This window comes from Achroia grisella, unplaced genomic scaffold (genome assembly GCF_030625045.1).
Source record: "Achroia grisella isolate CSIRO2021 unplaced genomic scaffold, CSIRO_AGI_Agris_v1 utg1576, whole genome shotgun sequence".
Classification (NCBI taxonomy): Eukaryota; Metazoa; Arthropoda; class Insecta; order Lepidoptera; family Pyralidae; genus Achroia; species Achroia grisella.
Genome location: NW_026712658.1, coordinates 784,172 through 805,559, shown reverse-complemented (window position 1 = coordinate 805,559; position 21,388 = coordinate 784,172).

Here is a 21,388-nt window from a genome sequence, read left to right as displayed (position 1 = left end):
GATACTTGGAGTATTGTCTATTCTTTGGCTGTTCACCGACAGAGAGCATTATGTCGCCGCGGCGGTCATTGTCACTACGGCACAATAAATCCTAGTTAGCCGACATCTTATCCGGTCCACTTTGTTGTACATTCACGTGGTAAATATATAAACAGTACCGTATTTTTATCCAACTTCAAATTAAAAGCCATTATTAATGTATCTAAACACTGTACGTGCAAAAAGTGCCTAAAAACTTAAATTACTCATTCCTTACTCACAATGTTTTCAATCAAAGCTTATTGCTTTGATTTACATATATAGCTAAAAATATATTATTGTAATTATTGACGTGTATCTGAGATAACAGAAAGCTGTATTTTAAACCACAACGGTGTCACCATTCGGCCAATATTGTGGTAAACGGTACTTTAGAGTATAACCACCTGAAACACTTTGCAACATGTTCATTCTAAGTAAGAAATAATTCCTCCGAAATCACAATGTCCGTGACCACTTAATATTACTAATATTATGTTATCTGTGATATTACTATGTACAAAGAAGAATTCCCTGTCGATGACTTTACAAAACTAAAAGAAATAAACAAATAAACAATCTCTTTTTTTCACAGATGTAATAAAATATATACGTCACATATAAATAAATGGCTCTATGTAACTGACAGTCGGATTTGAATACTTGTGCACATTTCAAGCTTACTAGGATATACCATGACAGTATTCTAATATTATCACACTTTGTATACCGACATCAGAGTTGGTTTAGAAAATCTAAATTCAAAAATATAGTGCTGATCACTCAGATATTTTAAGTACAAGTGGAAAAGTCAGATCAGTAATCTAAAAGGAAAATTAGCGTACGTAGATGAACCTATCCTAATTAGTGTTACATTTGCTTACGTAACTCTAATTATGTATAATTCCACAGCCATGTGCCACCCTTTCAAATCGAAATAGAGTATGCTAAGCAAAAAAGACATATATGAGACAGAGCTATTCATGCAAACGACTTTGAATAAAATCTTTATATAACTCCGACGAAGAAGGAGTGATATAATAGTAAAGTGTGTGTCTGTGGCATTACAACCGGACCAACCGATTGTGATGCGTTTTTTTTTTGTTTCAAACCTCTTATCGTTATCTGTGGTAGGTAACTAAGGTATATAATGGGTATTTACTTATTAGAGTTCCATGCTTTTTTGTGTGGTGGTAGAATAAAAATTTTTAATTTTATATTTAATTGGTTCTGACATACACTAGTATATTAATTAAATTAAAACGACTTGCGCTTACAAAGTGTACTAATTTTATTTGTGGATTAGATTAATACAACCAAGAATCGAACACGGGACCTAGACTATGAAAATCTTGCTTACAACTGCCCCAAGTCGGTAGTCAAGCAGTAAGACCCAGTTTGATACAATTACAAGCTCGTTAAAGATAAATCAGGATTAGTGTAACTGCATTCATTAGATTACCGCGGGACTCGAATGGGTGCTGGTTTGATAGGCTGATATAATGGCTTTATACCCGCACGCCTAGTGGGGATGTTCTACCCTTTCACCCCAAGAATTTATTTTAGGTATTGAATAAGACTTACATAAAAATAAATAAATAGGCTATAAATCCCAACTGTCTAGTCTGACACACTAGTGTAATAGAATTTTGTAGTAAGTATATTTTCTGTGTATTTTACCGAGAGTATTTTATACGTTGTAGAGATTTTACCTTTACTTTCGAATTAATTTGGTAAATAACAAAGTCATTTATAACAATTATTGTACAAAAAATATAATTAATGTCACCTATGAACGGAAGTAGTCACCATAACCTTATTTTAAATATAATATAATAATCGGAGATAATACCTTTATTTACCATAAAATGATTCGTGTTGAGGCCCAGATCTCAACACGCATAATATAAATAAAATAATTATCATACAGTTAGAAAATATTTTTCTGAAATATCGATTTTACAGTAAGAAAACCAATGTTAACGATTTACTAAATAAAATGTTTTAATTAGGTCATAAAAGCATGATAATGTTGTTTTATACACTATTACTACTACAGTATGTAAGTGGCAAACTAACTCATAAACCTCGCGCAACTTGGGGTTACATCAAATTACGGCTCCTTGTCCGTAATCCGTGGATTTCGTAGTTAAGTTTAACTAAATTATACCAATTAGCACACCATTGCTTGTTTAAGCCTCCTTCGTGACGTAAACAGGAAGCTTACTACTTCAGAACTTATCAAGAAAAATAATTAAAGTTGTTCACAGTGGATAATGAAAAAATATTCTAAGTTGTGAGCAAGAAAAATGTTTATAACAAGTTAGAGAAAGCAATTTAGTAAAAACATTGTTTGTAGAGTTCTCTAACTTAAAAAACAAAAAAAGAACGTGCGTGTATCTGCCTGCCCGTTACAGCGTTGAATTTTAAATTGAAAATAAAACAAACTGCTTAAATATTTCTCGTAAAATCTGAATCTACGACTACCGATGAACCTTGCAATTCTCTTACAATATACATACTAGTATGGCCCGCTCTGAATCGCCTAGGTGCTTATAATTTAGTTAGTATTGCATAAATAAATACAGAATATAGGTTATGTCACTTCGAAGGATGTACGCAACGTTTTTTCCAAACAATTTTTTTTTCTAAATACTTATTCCGCTTTCTCCAATATTATTAACTTCAGTGGGTTTCTTGCTCTGATAAATACAATTCACCGAAGACCACACAACAATATGGTCTACTTAGTAACTGTCTAGCCCTCTACAAAATATTTTCAAGATCCTATCGAAAACTTTACACTCACCAACACACTTGTTTTGCGTGGTAACTTCAGCGTAGAAACTTGTTAATGAAATGACAAAAATATATGTACCTCAGTAACCGAAAACCTAGACTGAAGTGAAAGACATTCTAGGTTACAATAAGTGGAAAATCACGTGATAGAAGGCACTGAAGAAGGCCTTTACCCAGCAATCGATAAATACAGAGTAAGGTGCCGAAGATAATGTTATATCTCTTGTTCCAATAATATTATATCGTCAGCATCATAAATAGACCTTTCTTTTATTAACGGCCAAAGGCGCCACGTGGAAGTGTGAAATTCTTACCTCCAAAAAACTACACGGTGTATTTTGTGGTTTGCTATGTCAAATTGGTTGGAGCGTTTATAAAGGAGTTTATGTATATTATATTCTCTGGATTTATCCTTGAGGTGGTAGTTAGTGGTTTCAGATGCTTATTTAGGCCTGCTGCTTTTATATTAATTATAATTTATTATAATGTTATAATAGTATCTAGCATGAATGGAAACAACGCCAAGTTGGGGCGCTAGAAAACAAAGAAACAAACTAACTTTCACGTTTAGTATTAGTATGAATTCTTGTAATGTCTATTTAATGATCGATTCGTCTTTTATTGGTCCGTAAGAAAAACCTACACTGATTTCCTAAGATCTACGATTCTTATCAAACTATCCTACAGCCCTTTAGTACTATTGTGTACCATCAGTGAAAAGCAGTCCTTTAATTTTACTGACCTAGTTAGTGCCCTTTACGAGTTTGGAGCAGGCTTATCTGAGATACTCTGATTTATGCTAGGAATCACTCAACAGCCCGCAGTGTATAAATAACATTGTAACGTTATTACATTAAAGCGGCTTCGAAGTTAGATACAGTCAGGTAAGGGTGCAAGGGTTTCCTGTTTGATGTACAGTGTAACAAGATTTAAAGGATTATGACCTTATATAAATTAGTCGTGGGTGCTATTCTTGTTGCTTGTAACGTAAGCGTTGCAAATGATAAGAACAGTGACCATAATCACAAGACAATAAATTATATTAGTACAGTGAATCATCCTTCAAAACTTTATAGAATTAATATATATAAAGAAATTTATAATACATTTATAAACGAAATCAACAAAATTCAATAGTGTTTATCCTAATATATAAACTATGTATAACAATTTAATACTATATTGTTAATTAAGATCGGTAATAACGGTCGTATTATCTTAGGGAAAGTTTAGAGTCTATTCTCTTCTACTATAGCAATCCCTTACATTTTAAGTTTTCTGGTCAAAAGATGGAAAAGAATGTGTACATGAGTAATATTTACGTAATGCAACAAAACAATTTATTTTGAACTGTATTTCTTTTTATTATATCTATATGAATTTTTATTTCTCTGTTTACTCAAAATATGTCTAACAACATGACTAATATAAAGATGTAATAATAGAAAGCTTAGTTATTTATAAAATACGACTAGATAATTAAAATATGTAAATTGTTTCGTAATTTTATTTCCAATTGAACAACCCATTTCGGAGTGCCCATTTCAGCCAAGAAAAAGGAGAAAAGCTCGACTGTTTGTCTTATCATATTATATTCCAATATCACAAAATAAATATTTTTATGTGAATATATTGATATTGAAACATATTGTGTGAATACGTACTGATAATATAGAATAAACTCATTAAACATATAAGTAAGGCATAAAAATAGAACACGGCATCAAAATAAATAAGTGTATTTATTAGGTACGTGGGCATTGGCCGGGAGTATATATTCAATTAGTGTAGTAAATAGAAATTCGGTGGAAATTGCTATGTAGGATTTATATACAGGTATTTGAACTATGATAGGTATTTGATTTGACGGCCTCGATGGCTTAGCGCTATAAGACATCGCTTTTCATCAGATGGTCGCGGGTTCGAGTCTTCGTACGGTACAAACATTTGTTTTCATGAGTATGTATATTTAGAAAAAAAGCTAATGAACTTTTCTCTATAGAATGGAATAAGAAAAATCAAATCTATCAACATTAGAAGATGACTAATATCTAGTCATCTTCTAATATTGATAGATTTGATAAAGTATTCACTACTATGATCAAGTTTCAATTTAAAAGTGTATTTGCGTTAGTCTAAATAAGTTAGGTACAAATTCAATCATTATTTACGTCCGACGAGTAGAAACAACATTTCAATAAGAGTACTTAAGGATTAGTCTTGAATAATAAAATTAGATTCGATTTAGGTTTGATGGTCAGTGACAAAACGCACAAAAGAAATTGAACTAAAAAAATAATAATAAACAAAAGTTGGTTGGTTGCTACATGTTTTAACATTAGCACAGTTATTGGAATGTCTAAAGAAATGTTCGCTGCGAGTTTGTTCATTGTATTTATACCACGATACAGTCAATAGAAATAATATTCATAGTTACTCCAACATTACTAATAGTACCTACATATGTATGCACTGCAATTTTTTCCTTCATTGATACTAGCATATTGATTATTTTTATTACAGTTACTTCGGTAAGTAAGAGTACAAAAGAAGAGAACACAACTAGAGTTCAGAATATAAAACCAGGTACATACTACAAGAACAATTCGTAAAATGCTCTTAGAATACATTTGAATATGGGGAGGATCCATCTACTTTAGACATATACGTGTCGCGTTACTGTCTCTATTACCAAGATGTACGGTTATTGGGTTCATGTGAGAGTAGCTGCCAAAAACTTCAATTTACTTGTATTATAGAAGTATATATGTATTTTACCAGATGTACACTTTATGCAAAGTCTCTGCGTATTAACCATTTAAGCCAGCCTTTCAGCCTTTTGAACAGTTTCTTTGTAAACACACAGTTTAGGTTTTAGGTCGGACGGTAAGACATCTTAGTAAAATACTTAGTAGTCCGTAGTACAACACTTTTGTATATATAGGTGACAATTGCCACATGTCACCAGCTTTTTTACCATTGCAATTATATCTAAGAAATATAAAAATGACATCATTTTTACAAGAGATAATGAGGCCTTCAAGACGAAATGTTGTTTTAGTGTAACACTTAATTTAGAATATCTTTTGTCCATTATGCTTTTAAGTATCTCTATATATCGTGCAATGAATACTTCAATAGATAAATATAACATTTATGACAAAATATGTTCGCCAAGTTTCTCACGAAGTAGCCAAAGAACCGACTGCCAAAGGATTTTATCCTAATACACCCAACCTTTACCACATCCTCTTTCCTATTTAATACATACATGTTCCTTTTAAATATTTTTGACTCCGCCCTCAGATAGTGAACGATAATATTTATATTGAACCCTTCATTGGCATATATAGAGTTCAAATTACAAGTATGCCAGCTGAGTAAGTCTCTCTACATTACAACAAAAATACTAACCAAATAACATATTTATAGCATCAATATTTACAGCTCAGCGATGTGGAAACAGTGAAGGAACGACCTTTATATTTTTAGAATAGATTGTTTCGTTTTCTGAACATTTAACCTTTATCTTGGTAACTCAATATTACGAAGCAGTATCCTAACAGAGCAACCGAGATTGTAGGGCCACGATCAATAAGTATACGTAGCTACATACGCTACTCACTATGCAATAAACATATAGCATTCCGAATAATCGATTATTAAGTAATTGATATTTTTTTAATGAAGCATAATAATTATAATAGATCAAATAAATATAGAATATTCTTTGATTTTGTTATTATCGATCAGACTACTATATTTTCGGATTTTATTATTAGTATGGAATACTATCGAACATTACTTAATTTATCATACCTGTTAGTATAAAAAAGGGCAGTACATAATGACTATGTTCCAATAAAAAAGAAACGGACCAACAATCCATCCAAATTTTCTATGAGACCTTGTATTGATATGTGTACATGTATAATAAACTCTATGGATTAACAGAATAACCAACAAAATTGGATCAATACCTCATTTCACAACTATATAAAAAAATATAGATAATACCCAACAAGAGCAGTCAAATGAAATCTGTTAATTTAAATAAGCAGACGCTGTACCAACTAAGCAATATAAGCTAGAAATCCGCTAAACTGAAATAGGATGGATTAGACTTACTCTTGGGTAATATATTGTAGTACCACTAATACACAGACTACGTGACCACAGAGTAATAATAATATACAGTATTACAACAAATTCCGATATAAAATATAGACTGTGGTGATATTGTAACGTTATTACTTACTCTATTGTCACGTATTTTAGATATTACCACATCTATAATGTTGTAATGTCTAAGCATTTTCATGCCATTTCATGTTATGAATTCTTCATAACCGTAAAAAACAAAAATAATTCTATAACTACATTACGCATACGATGCATGCAAAAAACTGTTGGATATTTCTTTTTAGTTATTTTATAATTTTAACACAGCTAGTGCCTGCGGTTACACCCGCGTTAAATTGCAATATATAAATTTCATTAAAAAATATAGCATATATATGTATGTTACTCGATGCATAAGCTATATTACTGTAAAGTTTCATCAAAATCTGTTCAGATGTTTTTGCGTGAAAGAGTAAGAAACATCCATACTCACAAACTTCCGCGTATATAATATTATGTATTAACATTATATTTATTAAATAGAAAAAAAATATTGTCGTGTAATGCAATTTTCTATACAACTCCGTATATCGCTACACTGTGCCTGTAATTCTGTTGCACTGTTGTGCTTGCGTTACCGAGCTCAATTACTTCCAACAGTTAACGTACGCCTTACTGCTTGCAGTCGGAAATAATGTTTGACTTGTAACCAGCTGAATTTAACTACAATATTAAACTAAGTTCGCAACAAGTTTAAATATCTTGTATGACAACTGCAATGTAACTCTTCACACAATTATTAGATTAATTTAATAATTTATTTAAGTGACAATTAAATCTTATACTTGTTTATGAAATAATGCCTTATAATTAAATACTATTTATACATGATATGGTAGTGTATGTTATAATTAATAACATTATAAAATGCAATGCTATATATATACAAATAGTAATTCTTAATTACAAAGTCATCAACGACATACGCGACTTTTTTCAGCGTACTTACATTCAAATATTAATTTTAAAAAACGCAATTTTGACCGAATTCATTTAATGATTCAGTGTTGGGTTCCTCGAACCGCAGTTAACAGGTTGAGCTGCCACTGATCAAGTTATAATTTGTTTTTACATTTACAATATTATATGGGCACCAAATATAATAACTGTCACACAATAAAAACCAAACTTCGTAATCATTTTTAAATTAATATAATAGATTTTTGTGAATATAACATACATTTGATTGATATTTTCCACTTAAATATTAGTAATAAATGACAGGTGTAGGAAACCAACAATTGTACATAAATACATTAAACATCAACAATGCACATACTGAGGTATCAGTTTTGTTTTATGGTTTCATTTATTTGTAAATTATAATAACGAAAAATAAATATTTAACTAATTTATTAATGTTGCGTTTTGCGATTAAAGAGGAATATTCATTAATGCTTGTGTTACAGTGGTGCTTAACGAAGTATAATTAATTTGTTTATTTTGTAGTTGTATTTTATAAGCGTACTGAATTCATTTATCCGTTTATACTATGGAAACTATTTAAAAATTAATGAGAACTTTGTTTGAGATTACAATGAAAGCAGAACCACTATATTGGTTCTTTTGAATTGTTTTTTTTAATATGAATACGAATTCAGCTTGACCACTAAATAAGTTAGAGTGTAGAAGGTATGCTGCTTACGCTACGAATGATTATATATTATATTAATCTCTGGAACTATTAAAATAGAGAATTATTTTAATAGAATTAAAACAATTAGAGTTTTTACAACTAAATTTATAACTCTAATGAAAAAATTATACGATATATAAATAATATATACAATTTTGTCAAATCGTAGCTAAAAGAAAAAATAATGCTGTATTATATTACATTACAAGTTTGTTATAAAAAAAAGTAATTATCAAAATTACTTAAATAGCATCTAATAACATTACAATTAAAGCCTCAAAACGTGATCAAGACGTTTTCATTGTTACCGGAAGGAGCCTTTCATAACATACAATCTAATATTCCATTATCACTCTCAGTCAACCGTTTGATGATAGCTACGACGCAGCACACATAGATATAATTGTATGAATAGCTTTCACTCAACCATTTGCTGATAGCTACGTCTTTGTAGGTACTCGTAGTTCAAATTATTTTTATGACTACGAGAATTACGTGGCATTATTAGACGACATTAATTTTTATTTTTAAACATTATTATAATACTTTTATAACCATCATTCAACCATTTGTTGATAGCTACGTCGTCGTTTTAGTAGATGAAATTATTTTTATAGCTACGAGAATTACGTAGCATTATTATATGACATTTGTTTTGATTTTAAACATTATTGTAATACTTTTACAGTCATCACTCAACCATTTGTTGATAGCTACGTCGTCGTTTTAGTAGTTAACATTATTTTAAACATTATTATAATCCATCTACAGATTTTACTCAACCTTTTATCGAAAATTACATCATTGTACCGTAGTTAAAATTAATATTATATAATAAATCAATAACTATAAGTTAATAACAATCTTCCTGAGCAAAAAAGTTTTTGAGATTATTGCAAACATATACACACATACGCGGCGGGAAACCCTGCTTTATAATATACATAAGATAATATTTTTTCCTACAATAATTACCATAAGTAACCCGTGCGAAGCTACGGCGGATCGATAATAATTAATAATTATTTCCCTACTAATTTATTTATTATTTTAGAAATGGTTACCTAGTGCATTCTTACCAGGTGGCAGAGAATTGTTAGTAATGTGAACTAATTATCCCATTGCTACCAATATACCAAGACAGGTTAACCTGCACGAACCATGCTAATAAATTCCTGATGAATTCACGATGGCCTAACTGATCTGACCTCATGCTCAGCCTATTATTCTCTACTGGTGCCCCACCAACTAATAGTAGAGGCAAGTGCACCATTTTATTGTAATACATAATACATAACCAGCTAAACTTCTCTGAATATTATAATACTCGCTTTATTCTATTGTTTTGTCCTTACGAAACTACATATTAGCATCAAAATATTAAGGCATATTTATTTCTTATTTAGGTATAGCGATATGCCGGTATACAGAACTATTGTGTAAAAATTCATATTTTTAGAATCTAAATTGATATTTATGTGTAGATCACTAAATTTTAACATGCAATTAACCACGAGCTCTAAAACTTCGCAACTTCATGAAAAGAAACGGTATTGATCATTTACAGATTGTTGTATGGTACCATTCGCTTCTGTATAATTAAATTGAAGCGAATGGTATAAAAAGCGAATAATATAATTTATTACTATTGAATTAAAATAAAGTGCCATTTTGTTTAATCATGATAAAGAAAAATAAATTCCAAATATGATAAATTAGATCATATTTGGAATTTATTTTTCTTTATCATCCTTTCTCTATTCTAAATATCCGTAGGCTTTATTTTCATATAAAAAATAATAATTTTATGTGTGTCTGTGATTTTTTATCCATTAGCGTCATAGCATGGGTTTACTACCTTGAATTACGCCTAGAGATCAATATGTAAAATCTGGCTGACACAAAAAAAAACTGTGTATAAATTTATATTTCTGACTGATTCTCCGGTGAAAAAAACACCTATACCAAGGCTAAAATTAATCAAGTGTTGCGTTCACACTATATCGACAGACGACTCTGACGACCTCATCTAGGATAACAGTCATGCCGATAAATCGTTGTTATATAGTCTGAAGTTTGATTTAACAATTGTCTAGATATAATGTTTGGTTATGTTATCCTGTAATTGTGGTCAGCCAGAGGGGGATTTTATACAATATCGCAGACGCAGTCTGTGTACCTCTGTTTCATCTAATTCTGCCGTCAGCAACTTACATTTTAACTCTTGTTCTTTTGTAGCTGTTACAGTACATCTTAGCAGTGAAATAATGGGATTATTTTTTTAGTAATAGATTTTACGTTTATTGAACAATAAGCCTTAGTAGAAATGCGGTTTAGCACTTCAGATTATCCCGGAATAATCGGATGTGCTAAACTGATTTTTTTTATTTATTTAAACCATCATCAGACTACAGTTTGATGCAGTTCTGACTTGCAAACTAGCGTGAGCTGTAGATGAGGAGATATATAAGAATAGGTTTAATAAATCAATATTAAAATCTACAAGTACGCTACGATATAACTTTAGTAAACAGAAATCTTATTGGAGTAGAAATATATACCTATATCTACTTAATATTAAAAATAAAGTTTGTACCTAGGTATATCACGTACAAAGCGTAACACATATAAATTTCTATAAAATGTATAAATATACAATATAAAATGTAAATTTTATTACATTTCACTGTAGTTTTATCGTTATAAAATAACAAAGCGTATTCATTTTAAAACTTTTGTACCTATAAAAATAAAAAAGACTTGTATTTTAGTAAATAGTATTTGTATTTAGATAAATATATACAATAATATATATATTGGCGGTTAATTATTAGCAGATTATATTTTTAATAATATCAATTGAATTGTAACTACACTTATTACCCGTACGTACCTACTAGTGGAAATTATTTTCCAATAACTAGACATTTATTACTTAAGTTCCTACGTATAGATGTATGAAAAAATGTTCATATTTGTTTACTTACTAGATAATTTTAAATATATATATTTTTTATATTATTGCAAGAAATTACATGATTAAATTCAATATTAAAGTTGTAGTAAAATATAAATGTAGGATATTTATTTACAATATTATAATAATTTAAAAACACCACTTGTACAAATATTGCCTGTAACTATACTTACATACCGTTTTCATAAATACAGGTTAATATAAACTTATGAAAGAAGTTATTCGTTACATAATGCAAGACATAAATGTTACATATCTAGATTAATTTGTCTATAGAATAACGTTTTTGGATGATAAACATTTTTTGTTGTATACAGTCCAAGCACATATGACCACAGCAAAAAGGCGTATACCAATACTGTAGTGGATACATTTCCTGACAAGATAACAGAAAGTTCTCATACGGTAACCCCTTACGGTTGAGTAAAGAGCTACTCTAATCCACAAAAATGCATTCACGAGATAGAAAACTAAAAACTAGAACTTACTCTTTTCTCGCGCGAACAGTTCACAAATAACATAGAAAAAAATCACATGGCACTATAGCATTCCACTATGACCTCACTATAGTTGACACATTTTTTCAGATATTTTTTTTAATATTTATTGCTGTACACGTAGTCGGGAGCACAGGAATAAGACTCGTCGAGTACACGCGACCGCGGCGCCAAAACGACTGACCGTTCGGGATGACAGTGTTGCCGTGCTTACAACGGATACTTCCAGGAAAATTGTTATAGATTTAAGGGTAACAAATAAGAAAATTTAAATTTAAAAATAATACATTTTTCTTGACGTTATTTTCAAATTTATATGCATTTGTTGCCATTACATTATTATTAGAACGCAGACAAATTTTTATAATTTGTCCGCGTTTTTTGTATTCTGTTGTAATTCATTGTATTGCGCGATTATTTTGTATGATTATTTTTAATAAACAAAGACAATGAAGATAGTTATTGAGAAAATCTATATGTTAATGATGTATCGATATTTCTGTCTGATTTAATTGATTAATTAACAAGTTTATAGATTAGTGTGTTTTAAATACAGATTCTGCAGATTTATATTATTGACAAACCATGAACCTAAGATGTTTGTTAATGTGTCTATGATGTCCTAGATTATATTACTTATAATAGGTAGGTATCTAAGAGATGAAGAGTTGTGTTTTCTTTTTTGTAAAAAACAATTGGAATTATAAATAGTTACATACTTATGTAAAAAAGCTTCTCCTATAAATTTAAAACATTTCACAGATTTACAACAGAATATTCTATTGTTAAAGCAACAAAACAAAAATTCACTTTAAATCCCCATTCTCGGCATTTCCCGTTATGCTAGCAACCCGGTCCCGAGAAAATGGCGGGAACTGGCGCCTGCGTGGACCCCCTTCCCTTCCCTATCCCCGGTGCCGACGAAAACTTACTGCCAATCGAAGTGACGAATTAGGTTTGCACGATGCATCTGCTACTACCCTATTAAAACAATTAGGTAACTGTCACACGTACGTAAGTAACTTTTTAATACTCCTTAACTTTACTCGCTCACAAGAAACAATTAAATATTGGGATAATTTGACACCAACTAAAATAGATAGATACAAATAAAGTTAATATTCTTTATAATTTTTTTCAGTACTTCAAATTTTTTATACTATTGCAATCGTAAAACTTATAGATATGTAATAATATTCTTGACACTGAACAATTTTTGTCCAAAACTAACAGGAAAGTTGAAAATAGTATGTAAAATGTGTAATATTTTAAACCGTCATACAAACATCGCGGTCGCGTAATCAATTAATGTAGGAAAAGTACAAAAAGAATTTTCATATGTCTATTTTGGGTCTTGGTAAAAATCATCCGCTTTTATGGGTATTTTCATAGATTGGTGTAGCTGACACATCTAAGCCTGTATGCCTACATTTATAAATATTACTTAAATGTTTCCAATTTTGTAACGTCACCAGCATACTAGTCATATATGTAAGTCAAACTCCTCAATGTTTTCTATCTTACACAGTCCGCTGTTCTTATATCCACATATCTACGAAGATAAATTTCAATACGAGCTAATTTTCAGAGATCATGATTACGAGTATATTTGGAGGGAGAACGGCTTAAAGAGCGTTTTCCTGTACTAAGCTTTCTCCACTCCAATAATTTTATATTACACTCGACATCATATGTGAGTAGAGTAACGTATCTGCTAATTCCCGTTACATGAATAAATGAATTCAACTTCTTATTTTACCAAAATATAAGTTTTGAGTTCGAGGAATATTAATCCATTTTAATATAATAATTAGGGGTATATAAAATTTACGTTGCGAATAACGTATTATTTACATATGTATATTTGTACAGAATTAATTTAACTGATAATAAACATATATATAGAGCATATGATATGATTTTTATAGTTTTTGTGCTCCTATAATCGGTACTTGAGAGCACATTGATGATACAGATGAACTTTTCAATGCATCGCATTTGCGGTAAAAATATTTAAACAATATTTTGTAGGTACATATAAAACAACCCTACGTTTTGTTTACACTCAAATGATTTAACGGCTCTGACTAACTTGCAGGGGTATTAAAATCTTAAAGTTATATGAACACAATCTACAATTGTTTTTTTGTCTATATAAGTGAAATTCTAAATAACTACATGACTTTTTAAATCGTTAGATTTCTAAAAATGGGAATGAAAATAATAGGGTTGGAAAAAATATTATTTCATACTAATTTAAGTAATTGGAAAAACTCCCGTGAAATCACCGGTCAAAATTTATCCAATTTTCTTTTAACTGGGTTGGGTACGCTTATGATATTATCACAATATTGTTATGATTCATCTTTATTACTAGCTATAGGTCGTAGTGTGATGTTATATAGCTTATAGCCTTCCTCAATAAACGTTGAACAATAAATTGTTCAACACTAAAAGAATTTTAAAATCGGATTAGTAGTAGCGAAGATTATCCCGAACATCAAACATCAAACTGAATCGCTATTTATTCTTATGGCATCTTTGTAAAACTTAGATCTCAAACACTGGCAGCTTTACAATTGTGCAATAGAGGTGGACAATTATCTCGAATGACCTATTTTGTCACAGTTTAGTAGTGGCAATGGAAGGGGAAATGTCACCCTTAAAATTGCTGACGCCCACACTCATTGGAAGAAGTAACTAGTTTGCGGTAATCATATTTCACTAAACAATAGTTAATTAAGTAAATATATTTACAAAATCTTTACTATATCTTTATCATTTTAAACTAATTGCCCATCCCGGTCTGACAAGTATCTAATGAAGACGTAATAGTAAAATAATAAACCGATATTAGTAATTAACCAACTGAACATCAATTTGTTAATCCCGACATTTCTTTTTAAATATCGTGATTATTCAACTCGATTTTAAAAATTATTTAGGTTTAGTAAACATTTTTTTCATACAAACCCTAGACAATTCTTTTATTTAGTTGTGTTTATAAATGTACGCCCAAACATTTATAAACACAATTAAAAAAAGAATTGTCCAAACTAAATTATAAAACATTTTTGAGCAACGGATAAGGTGCAGCCGTTTAAAATGAACTTTTTGTATTTCGAAGCGGAACATAGAAACTGACTTCAAATTAGCTTTTGCTTTTGCTTTAACTTTTACCTAATTTACCAGATATCTTCGCGGTTTTTAAATGGTGTATTTTGTTAATACTTAGTCATATATTTGTTTAATACTACAACTATACCCACTAACAAAACTATATAAATTGGAATTTAGACACCACAAATAGACATTATTTTTGTAAAACATCATCAAATCAAATTACAATACCGGTAAACTGATTAGTACCTAATTTGAAGGACATTATACTAAACCTGATTGTAAAACGTAGAATGTATACACATTGTGCTTAACAGTGGTTAAGCTACAGGGATAGACAATTACCTTCCTCTAATAACCAATTTTGATACCGTTTAGTAGTGACAAGGGAGGGGAAACGTGACCCTTAAATTCACTAATTACGGCACTCATTGGAAGACTCGTATTGGAGTAAAAATTATTGCTAAATGATTGGCAGCATTTCGTGTTACACGTTCTTTTGTTTGTTTGTTGTATTCAGAAATAATGCAAAAAAGTATCTACTGGTAATTTTAACTGTTCATTTCTTTTATTTGTAACTTTTTTACTTGTAACTGTCCGTCATAAGGACGAGCTTTTCAATTCTGCGATATATTTTTCTGTGAAAACGTTATTTGATATATTTGCCAAAACTGTAAAATTATACATATGTAATAATTACGACTATATAACCGAAAGCAATTCACGCAAAGCTTGCAAAATTACCCAAACCATTACAAACAATCATGAATATTCATGAATACAAATGTTTTTACTACAGAAGAATAAACCCCGTGGACATCGATGGTAAGTAGGTGTGTTAAACCGCTAAATCTCTGAAGCTCTTATATATATAGACATAAATATATTACATATATTTTTTTATGTACGGTATGATTCACTCGCCTGCGGTAACGGTTTACGCTGGCGGGGCACCAGTGGAGAATGATAGAATGAGTATGGGTATGAGTATAAATTAGGTCAGAAATTGACCAGAAACTTATGATGATGGTTTCCAGGAGAAACTATGTATAGATCAACCTGACTTTTATTCCAAAAGGGCCCCTTCCCCAATATATTATACTAAGCATGTTATATTCATTAATAAATCAAAATTAGTAATGTTCGTATTGAATATCGCTGAGTCCGCACTCTACGACCACAGCTTTACATCATTACTCAATCAAAATAAAAGTTTGGTCCAACAGCGAAGTTGCAACAAAGTAATGAACGAATTAGTAACAAAGTAAACTGAAAGACATGCTGAAAGTAGGGTATCCATTATACTGAGCTATTGCAGATTCCAGTTCTCCATTTACTCGCCAGACCATAGTACATTACATATATTTATGCCATGGTAGCCTTTGTACAATGTCGTCTACGTGGGTACATCGGTATCACCTGTTTCAGGCGCCAAGCTGCTCCCTTTGTATGCTATGCTTCAATTTATATATATGCATATTTAATGGCAATGCATGACATTACATATTTCCTTCGTGCTGTTCGTGTTTATAGACAACGTTTACCATTTACCATATTATTCATTTTATATCATCAGTTGGTTTGTCATTCTAGTTCAATTTGTTTCTCCTAAATTGCCTATTAAAATTTATAATATTTATGTATCTACAAAAAATTAATCATGCCAAAAAATTATGAAAATATACCAATAGATCCCCGTCATATGCACACCACGTTGATGTACTGTAAAGTTTGTGTTCATAGTATCATGAAATACATACGTAATAGGCTAAATATATGTTACGTATGTATTTGCCACAACTGGGCACGAATCTCTACTAATAAGGCATACGTTTAGTTTGGCATAGCTATCACTCATATCTTGTTTCTATAATCAGGTCATGTTACCTACCTACCATAATGTTATATTAGGATCATGGATGTCCATACTAATAAGGAGCAAGCCCTTCCATGGTCCAACCGCCAAACAAAAATACACTTTAAATCGTAATCCCATAAAATATCAATACAAAAGTATTAATATGCACAGTAGACAAAGTTAATCACACATAAAACCATTCGTAATTAATGATAATTGTCGTAATTATCACATCATAATGAGTTAAGTCGACGAAGGCTACGAACAGATACGATGATTTGTGTTTTCCCAATGTCGCTTGTAATAATAGTGTAAATCCTCTTGTAGGTACTACGTCGCATTACGTGTTAGATAGTTAGTTATCTATATTATAATCTTTTTCAAAAACATTTTCACATTTCAACCTCTTTTGTATGGATAGATGGAATTATAATCTGAACGAGAACTGTCGTGTTACCATTTCAGGTTATATTATTCGATTTACACGCTGTTTTCCTGAGAACCATCGAGGTAAATTCACCACTACTACTCTCATCTTCCTTCAATGTAAACTGTTCTTCTTCATATTCAATAGTTTCTTGACAAAATAGTCGTTATATAGAATAATAAAACGATGATGTTATACTTCTCACGACAGAGCAACCTACTAACACAAACAGAATCAATAATCGATACCCACAACATAAAAAAGTGCATTTGAGTAGAAGTTGGAATTCAGAATAGTCTAATTGGAATTGCATTCAGCTCAGATAACTAAGGCAGGTCGAGTTAGAATTAAATTTTTTCGTTCAATTCAATGAATTACAACAGCTCATGCCATGAGCAGTTCTTAAATGGCATGAGAATATTCCGCCAATCGAGACTAAATATTTCTAGTGAAATAACATTAATTTTAATTTTATTTTATTTTAACGAGGTTAAATTTATAATACTCTGCCTACCCTCTGTCATGTCTGACATCTGTTTCTTCATCACCAACATCACATACTAACGTGATGTGGTACTCTTCATGTAGGTACATATACATATGTCAGCTACCACTAACCATAAGATGAACCGTAACATTAGATGGCCTTCCACTGACAAAAAAATACAATTTTATAACATATACATGTACAAAAAGTAGTATTAACATTATTTACCCGATAATTTAAATAACACTCCAAATTATATCTAATCAAATGAAGGGAATGACTAATTGAATCCTTTTATTAATATAGACTTTAGACACTTACGGAATGTCAATTAGTTGATTCAATTTCAGCCGAAGTTCGAAGACAAAAAACTCAGCTGTTACTTTCAAATAAATTGAAATTTTAATAAGCAGTTCCGAATTTTAGGTGAATACTAAATTACTATTAGCATATTTTGTGATATTATAAAAAGAATTAAATCTCATGACCACAATCATAAATGGGGTGGGCAAGTGGATGGACACATAACTTTCTGACACTGGCATGTTAGAATCAAATCATCAAGTGTGTTGGGGCAAGCCTAATTTTGCATGTGTGTTTACAATAGCCGAAAAGTTAATAATTTTCTACTTCAATCCTAAAGGATGTAAATAATTTCAGGACATCAATATGAATTAGTTTGTTGTTTCAATTTTCTTATTAATATTAAACACGATAGTTTGTGAATATGGATGTTTGTTACTCTTTCACACAAAAACTACGGAACGGATTTTGATGAAACTTTGCAGTAATATAGTTTATGCATCAGAACAACATATAGACTATATAATTTTATTAAAATTTAATGCGGGTAAAACGGCTGGCACATCTAGTGGAACATATTTTCTAATGAATGATTTATGTATGTGTATTAAAATAAAATTGTGTTTCATAATTCCACTTACTATCTGTTTAATATTGACGAAAACATTAAAATACAATTGACTTGAGTATTTTTTTGAAGTTGGTTGAGTATGAAGTAAACTATTTCAAGAAAACTTATTTCCCACTTTTACCACTTATTTCCCGCCACCTTATGAAACCGAGGAAGCTATCGAAAACCTTCAATGAAGGCAATACTGGTTTTAAAACTGTAGTATTCCTTTATAACATGGCCTTGATAGTTTGCTACACAGTGACGCTTGAAGACACTCCACATTTAACTTTATGGCTTAGAACATAAGAATCAGTAAAGCAGCCTTGCTGTGTTGAATACAAATTGAGTTGCAATTCTTCGCAGTGTCCTACGGAGCTGATTATATAATGACATTGTATGCAATCAGAAATTGTAACTAAATCAATGTGTCCATAATGAGCTAAATATAGATAATATATATGATTCTAAAGTACCTACTTCCTAAAAATTAGGAATTTGTCAAATTAAATAGAATTATTGTTGCAACCACAAATATTAGACCATATAATCATACAATATTAGAACGTCATCGTTACGAATAATGTATGCAAAGAATTGAATAATGAAGAAATATTATAACATATTAAGAAAAAGAGAATAAAGTAGTAGATCTTTCTTATTTAGGTATTGGTATTAGGGCACTAGTTCCTCATTTATTAAATGTGCAATTATATGCCTCATAAGTGTTATACTGAATCCTAACAGAATAAAGTAGTCTAATAATGAAAAAAAATAAAAAATGTCTCTAGGCAATAGTTTTAGTACGCTTGTGACTATATATCCGTGTGTAGTAGTAGTAGTTAGTATATAAAGAGAACAAAGCAAATACCTGTGTATTTTGTGAATGAACTGAAAAACAAAAGTAGATAATAAATAAACAAGAACTAACTTCCATGCGATGCAGTCGACAGAACAAAGAAAACCTTTTTCTATTTTAAAACCATCCTTTTCTAACTTTCAAATGAATACTATAAATACAGTAAAGTTAAGTTGTAATAAAAAAAACAGTAGAATTAAAATTATTTTACACCTATTAATATATAATTACTAACCTAATCATTTATTATTAAGTTCTATATCTTTTCTTATGAAATAACAAACGTTTTATGAAATAGGCCAGGCTAATATCAATTAATGCTTATCTCCGCAGATAAAACCTAATAATAAGAAGAAATTCATAGCATAGGTTCGCAAAATGAGCGTTATCGTATTATCCGAATACGAGCATTACGTAACGGTAGTAGGGATTCCTTGAAACACTAGGAAATATTGTTTGAAATAATTTCTGTATCACCGTATTAAATGTGAACAAGAAAATAAATATTCGTATATTTATTCGGAACAAATTGCGAACTTTTATCTATATTTACCTAAAAAATATTGCACTGTTATAACTGGCAACAAAACTATAAAGAGATCATATATAACCAAAATATTTGTAATGAGCTGTAACTACATATTCGCACATCCGTCCTAATCTTGACTAATGTTAGGTATAAAATGGAAAGTGAGTCTCTATATTTTATCTCCTAAAGTATTAACGAGTAATCCAAACTGTAATTTGGTATTCATAGAAATGCATGCAGTTTTTTGGTAGGGAAATAATAATGCACTGCTGACCAAACTTTTATTTTTTGAAAGGCTAATAAATATTATATTCACGATATATATTATTCTTTGACTATTTTCTATGAGATAGATCCTTTAATACAACAGTTAATTAAGATTAGGTAATTAGTTATACAAAACTGTTGTTTTGTGTTGTATAATAATAACTTATGAAACATATGTACCTATATATGCTTCATTTAATATTTCTTTGTCTATTAAATAAATCCATCTCTTGAATAATTTTTCAAAACTATTAATGTAAAAGCTTCTTAACTACAGTTGGAACTGAAACTCTGCATTATTATTATAATGCACTTACTTTGCAAAGTTTTTAAAAACAATTTCTACTCTTACTAACTTATTTCTGCATTTTTATTTAATTAGTAACTTTACTCTGTTTAAAAAAATATCCTAACGAAAGCTTTTATTTTAAGAAATATAATTTGACATCACTTTTCACTATTTAATCGGTTTGAACTTTCCAAATTGCTGTATAAGTGGTGTCGGCTACATTCGACCTGAGACCACTAAGATAAATAAGTTTCCTTAAATCAGTTAGCTACATCAAGGCAACTTCCTCTTTACTCAATGCACGAGTCTTTCTACTTTAAACAGTCTACACTGGGTGCATTCAAAGAGTATTTCTTTTTTATTTCCAAGTCTGTAGAAATTGTTTTAAACAATGGGTAGTTTTAAACGTCTTATTGAATGCGATGTTTACGAGTCTGGATGGATTATGGACCATCTTTAATGTTATATTTTAGTTACACTTTCCTTTGTTTTACTATCAAAGCAAATGTACTTACAAAAGAAAGAGAATT